This window comes from Stegastes partitus, unplaced genomic scaffold (genome assembly GCF_000690725.1).
Source record: "Stegastes partitus isolate 25-593 unplaced genomic scaffold, Stegastes_partitus-1.0.2 Scaffold572, whole genome shotgun sequence".
NCBI classification, from domain to species: Eukaryota; Metazoa; Chordata; class Actinopteri; family Pomacentridae; genus Stegastes; species Stegastes partitus.
In genome coordinates this window covers 346269-352744 of record NW_007578303.1, presented here as the reverse complement: position 1 = coordinate 352744, position 6476 = coordinate 346269, and positions in this window count along the sequence as shown.

The following is a 6476-nucleotide window of genomic DNA, read 5'->3' as shown; positions in this document are numbered from 1 at the left end:
AGGAAACTCATTTCGGCTGCTTGTATCCACGATCTTGTTCTTTCGGTCACGACCCAAAGCTCTTGACCATAGGTCAGGGTTGGGACGTAGATGGACTGCTAAATCGAGAGCTTCGCTTTGCAGCTCCGCTCTCTTCACCACGACGGTCCGGTACAGCGCCCACATTACTACGCGTGTCCATCTCATGCTGAATTTTTCCATCACTTGTGAACAAGATTCTGAGATACTTAAACTCTCTCGCTTGAGGAAGCAACTCCTCAGCAGAGGACGTGTTTACCGGGTTCAGGAGTTCCTTGAAGTGCTCCTTCCACCGCTCAATGAGATCTCCAGTCTGGGTCGGCAGTTCTCCTCCCCGACTGTACACAGCCTGGGCAAGTCCCTGCCTCCCCTTTCTGAGCCGTAGAACGGTTTGCCAGAATTTCTTCGAGGCGACTGAAAGTCCTTCTCCATAGCCTCCCTGAACTCCTCCCACACCTGAGTTTTAGCTTCCATGACCGCCGCAGCCCTTTTGGCCAGCCAGTACCTGCCTGCTGCTTCAGGAGACCCCTGAGCCAGCCAGGCCCGAAAGGTCTCCTTCTTCAGCCTGATGGCTTCCCTCACCGCCGGTGTCCACCAGCAGGTTTTGGGGTTGCCGCCATGACAGGCACCAGTAATCTTCTGGCCACAGCTCCTAACGGCCGCTTCTGTGATGGGGCTTTGAACATGGCCCACTCTGACTCCATGTCCCCAACCTCCCCCAGGATGCAGGAGAAACTCTTCCGGAGGTGGGAATTGAAAACCCCACGGACAGGGGCCTCCGCCAGATGTTCCCAGTTCACCCTCACTGCACGTTTGGGTTTATCAGGTCTGTCCAGCAGCCTTCCACGCTATCAGATCCAACTCACCACTTTGGTGATCAGTTGACAGCTCTGCTCCTCTCTTCACCCAAGTGTCCAAAACATACGGCCACAGATCTGATGATATGACTACGAAGTCGATCATTGACCTTTGGCCTAAGGTGCTCTGGTACTAGGTACACTTATGAGCAACCTTATGTTTTAACATGGTGTTTGTTATGGCCAATCCGTGGCAAGCACAGAAGTCCAAAAAACAAAACACAGCTGGAGTTCAGCTCAGGCAGGCCATTCCTCTCAATCACAATCCTCCAGGTTTCAACGTCATTGCCCACGTGAGCATTGAAGTCCCCCAGGAGAACTATGGAGTCCCCAGGCTGCACCCCTTCCAGGACATCACCCAGTGACTCCAAGAAGGCCGGATACTCTGAACTGCCGTTTGGTGCATAAGCACAAACGTCAGTCAGAGTTTTCCCCTCTGCAACACGCAGTCGCAGAGAGGCGACCCTCTGGTTCTCTGGGGAGAACTTCAACATGGCGGTGTTCAGCCGGGGACTTGTGAGTTTCTGTTTTAAACACATTTTTCAACATTTACACATTGATAATCAAGGCGTCAGCCAATGACTGCTAGTTTAGCTTAGCATAATGTATGTAAATAAGGGGAAACAGCTAGCCTTATTTAATCTAGTAGTAACAAAATCTGTCAAACAGCCCCGCTAAGCCACCTAGACCTGCAAATAAACAATCTGAACATGACAATAAGCTGAAATATCATATCATTTAAACAGATTTTTAATTATATCTATATTAGTATTAAAATGTTGGCAGATACTCCATCAATCAGCGCCTCATTCTTGCATGTAAACCAGAGGTGTCAAACTCATTTTCATCCTGGGCCACATAAGCATTATGTTTACCCTCAAAGGGCCAGTTGTAATTGTAAGACTGCATACATGTAACAACTCCTTAACATATTGTTAAATAATTATCTCTGCATTTGATTATTTATTATATGTACAACTATTGTGCATGCCTTTATCTAAAAGTAAAACACATGTAGCAGGGCTTCAGACTAACTTTCCCAATGGTAGCACTGGTGCTGCCAGCTTTCTCTGTTGGTCGCACCAGCTAATGATTTGGTCGCCCACCCCCTTGTTTTGGTTAAGCACTGCCACAGCTATTAATGCACCATGCAGCTGATGAATAGTTGCTTTTGCATAACTTAGTTATGTTGCAATGATTTTCACTGACACATTTGTGAAATGTTTTCACCTGAAAATATATTTATTTTGTCACCAATCCTCTTCTAATATCAGTCATTAGCTGGACACAGGGTAAACATTTGCTGAACATGTGTATGAGCTTTTCTTTGTTTTTGTTTTTTAAACATAATCGGCTATGTGTCGTTGTGTCATTGGAACACTGTAACAGTGAAACTGACTGTTTTACCGTCAGGCAGAGAGAGACTGAGTCAATGAGGAAGAAATATGACTATTTCCAACCACAATAACTGGAGCAGCAGCTACCTGTGCTGACGGAAGGAACCAGATCTGCCTGATGATCATCGTTCACTCGCACAATGCAACCACGTGACACTTCACCTGGCACATGCTCATAAATGGTCACATATGAGAACATTTCGGTCGCAGTCTGGAGCCCTGTGTAGGCACATTGTTGGGTTATTGTAACATAAATTACAACATTATATTGCGTTATATTATATCAGGTAAATCCTATTATTTATCAGATAAGGAAACACATCTCTCGCAGGCCACATAAAACGATGTGATGGGCTGGATTTGGCCCGCGGGCTTCGAGTTTGACATATGTGATGAAAACACTCACAATACAGACCATATGTATCATCATACATGCTGCAAAATCCTACACGCAGCATTATATGTGCTTCAGGAAAAGACAAAACAGGTTGCAATTTAAGGAAAGATAAAGATACTCATTATATTTTTATTCCTAAACCAGAAACATTTGACTCGTTATGTCATACTTCTGGCACAACTTTCATTTGCTATATGTATCTTTAATTTTTTGTCATTCCTTAGATTTCTGGCAGAAATAGGTTTCCACAGAAGTGAACGCTGTGATATGCTCACATTTAAACACACCAATTTAAACACGCATAACCACACACACACACACACACACACACACACACACTAAAAGCTGAGGATATAATTGTTTCCAAGCAGCTCTTTGATGGCTGAGTCACTGAACATATCCTGTATCATATCACGATAAGAAGAACATCACTTTAAAGGCAGCAGCTGTTTCCCTTTCATCCCCCCCTCTCTCTTTTTTTTTTTTTTTTTCCTTCTGCATCTCTCCATCCTCCCACTGCTTTCACAATGGTGTGCTAAGCCCGGGAAGATAGGGCAAATCCCTCCTCTGAGCAGAGCAGGCAAGAGAGAAAGAAGCCGAGCAAGAGGCCGAGCAGAGAGAGAGGAACGCTTCCTCCAACACTCCTCTCTCATCTGCCCTTTCTCTCCCTTCATCTACCCCGGTGCAGCCAATCAGCTCGCAGTTCACAGCAAAAGCACTGACAACGGTTTACTGCTAGATATCTGTGTGTGTGTGTGTGTGTGTGTGTGTGTGTGTGCACGGTGTGTGTCCCCACCAACCTGTGATGATGATGATGTCACAGGTCCTGCATCCTGAGCTACTTGTTTGCTCGTCTTGTTTCCTCCATCCTCCTCCTGAAAATGAACGAGCCGGTTTTCAGGTAGAAATAACAGTCAGCAGCTCGGTTTAGCATCAAGACCCAACACGGGGAAGAATAATCTAGTAGCCTGGCTCTTTCCAAAAGGTAACTAAATCCATCTCCCAGTGACTTCAAAGCTCAATCATTCGCACATTATACCTCGTTTGTTGGCAACATTTAGGGTTTTTAATGCAGTGGTCAGCTTTAAGATCATGACCTTTTTTGCTTCCATATTCTTTTAGATAGAAAATACAGTTGAGTGTTTTGGGGTTTTTTTGCTACCTGTTGTCTATTATCCATAAATTTGCACATTTTTTTATTGAGATAATCCCCCCTTTTGCCTATTTAAACAAAAAAAATACAAAAAACTTGTAACACAAAAAAAATAATAGCCTTCATGGAAGTAACCAGGTTTCTTGGTTTCTATTAGTTAGAAAATTCAACTGTAAATAAAAGGTTCCTTTTTAAAAAATGTATGTAATTATAGCACAGATATCTTTATTTCTGTCTAATTTTTGAAACTTTTTAACAGAGCATTTGTTTATATATCATTCATTGTGTGATCTATGTTTTTTTTTATTGTGGGTTTGTTTGTTTGTTTGTCTTGTTGTTGTGTTCTTACATACTTTGTAAAGCGTCTTTGCGTGTCTTGAAAAGCACTATATAATAATAATAATAATAATTATAAGAAGAAGAAGAATTCTTATTGTTATGACTATTATTGTTAGTAGTAGTAGTATTGTTGTTGTTATTTGTAGTAGTATTGTTATTATTGTTGCAAAAAATGACTTTTTTGGTAAATGGTAAATGGTCTGCACTTAAATAACGTTTTTACCCAAAGCGCTTTACAATGTGTTTCTCATTCACACACACATCCATCCACCAATGGTGACAGAGCTGCCATGCAAGGTGCTGCCTGCCATTGGGAGCAACTTCAGGTTCAGTGTCTTGCCCAAGGACACTTCGACTGTGGAGGGGCCGGGGATCAAACCGCCAGCCTTACGATTGGAGGACAACCCGCTCTACCACCTGAGCCACAGCTGGAGTTATAAATGTATTCAAAATTCCCTCCACACAAAATGAAACAAGATTTTTGAACCTGGCTTTATCCTGCGCTCTGAAATGACTGTAAGTTTGTGTACATCTAAATAAGTAACGCATTAATTGCATAGTTGAATATAAAATTTCTGAAAACCTGTCATACAAAAATTAATTGTCTTAATTAAAGTAATCAAGTTTCCTGGTGATATCTATTAGATTTTTTTTATTTTTTATTTTAAAAAGCTATAAATAATAGGTTCCAATTAAAACCTTATGTAATATTACCATAGATATTTTTATTTTTTATCAATTTTCTGAAACTTTTCAAAGAAGCGCATGTTCATATATTATTTATAGTGTGATTTATGCTCATTTTTTTCTTGTGAAAACCATGATAAAGATTTACTTTTTTTGTAATGTTTGACTATTTGACACAATTACAAGGCGCTGATACCTGCAAAATTATCTTCAAATAGTCAAGATATTAAAAGGACCTTTCCATTAAACTCCCAGCAAGAATGCAAATAAGTACAAGTTCCAAAATGTCATTAATGTATCTATTAATTTAAGGACATTTATCAATAATGGAAAATGTAACTGAACTGAATTTTCTTTGTTGTTGTTGTTGTTCTTATTTTACTGTATCTTGTTAGTCAAACATACATTTCTCAGATACAATTGCTGTAATGAAGAACTGGCATTTGTGGCTGTTAGTATTAAAATAAACCCAACTGTAATGGAATTGTTGAATGTTAGGTTGTAAAATTACTGGCACATTCGAAAATTAACTGTTTAAAACTGAGTGTAAAGAAACCTGGTTGGGGATGAGAGAGGAGAGGTTTGCACAAAGTTAATGTGCAATGCAGTATTAAAAATGAGAATAAACGGCATCATTTCAGTGCAGGACAACAGTTGAGCATGTTTTACATTAGTTATAGTAGCAGATGTTGGCACACTGCAGTAGAATCATGTTCAGTTTATCAGGATGCAGCATAAATGGTGTTTTGTCTCCCTCTTGTGAATGATTGAGGCTGCACACTGACCGAACAGCTGAGTTTTAACTGTGTATTTATTGTCTAAACTAACATCAAAATCATATTGTGATGAAGAAAAAGAACGTTTAAAATGTGTTTTCTCTGTGGTGCAGGATTTTTGTGAGTTTTCCTGCAAATATTCAGACTTTTAGTTACAATTAAAATACATATATGAAAACGTCACCTCTGTAAGAGAGGAACTGGACAAGAGACAGCAGTCATTTAATCTTATTTAATGATTATAGGGTGTAAATCTGGTTTTGTTAACGCCTGTCTGCCTGCCTGACTCACTGTCTGTCTGGCTGGCTGCAGTCCCCTGAGTCCAAACAGGTGCACTACGTGGAGGCAAGATGCTGCCTTCAAGTGTCAGGCAAAAAATCTGAACTTTGGATATGAAAAAAAAAAAAAAAACCTGGACAACTGACCCTTTTATTGTAAGGTGATTATTGGCATAAAATAAATAGTTTTTAGGCAGACCATATTGCTGCTATCCTCATTTATCATTATTGCTTAGTAAAGTTTAAATTGATGTATTTTTATATTATTATTCCTTTTTTTTAAAACACCAAATAAATATGAGCAACAAATGAATTTAGCAAAGTTCCAAAATTCCTTTCAAGACAATTCTGAAAACACGAAATAAATCTATTAATAGTAAAAAAAAAAAAAAAAGAAAGAAAGAAAAAAGAAAAGAAAAGAAAAGAAAAGAAAGAATGAAAGAAAGAAAAGGTGTTATAGTCAGATTTTTAGATTTTGATTCCAAAAAATACAAATGTGATTTTCAAAAATCTCGTGATAAATGATAGTTGATCAATCCCATTAGGATTTTAGGCATTTTAAAGAGGCACTTTT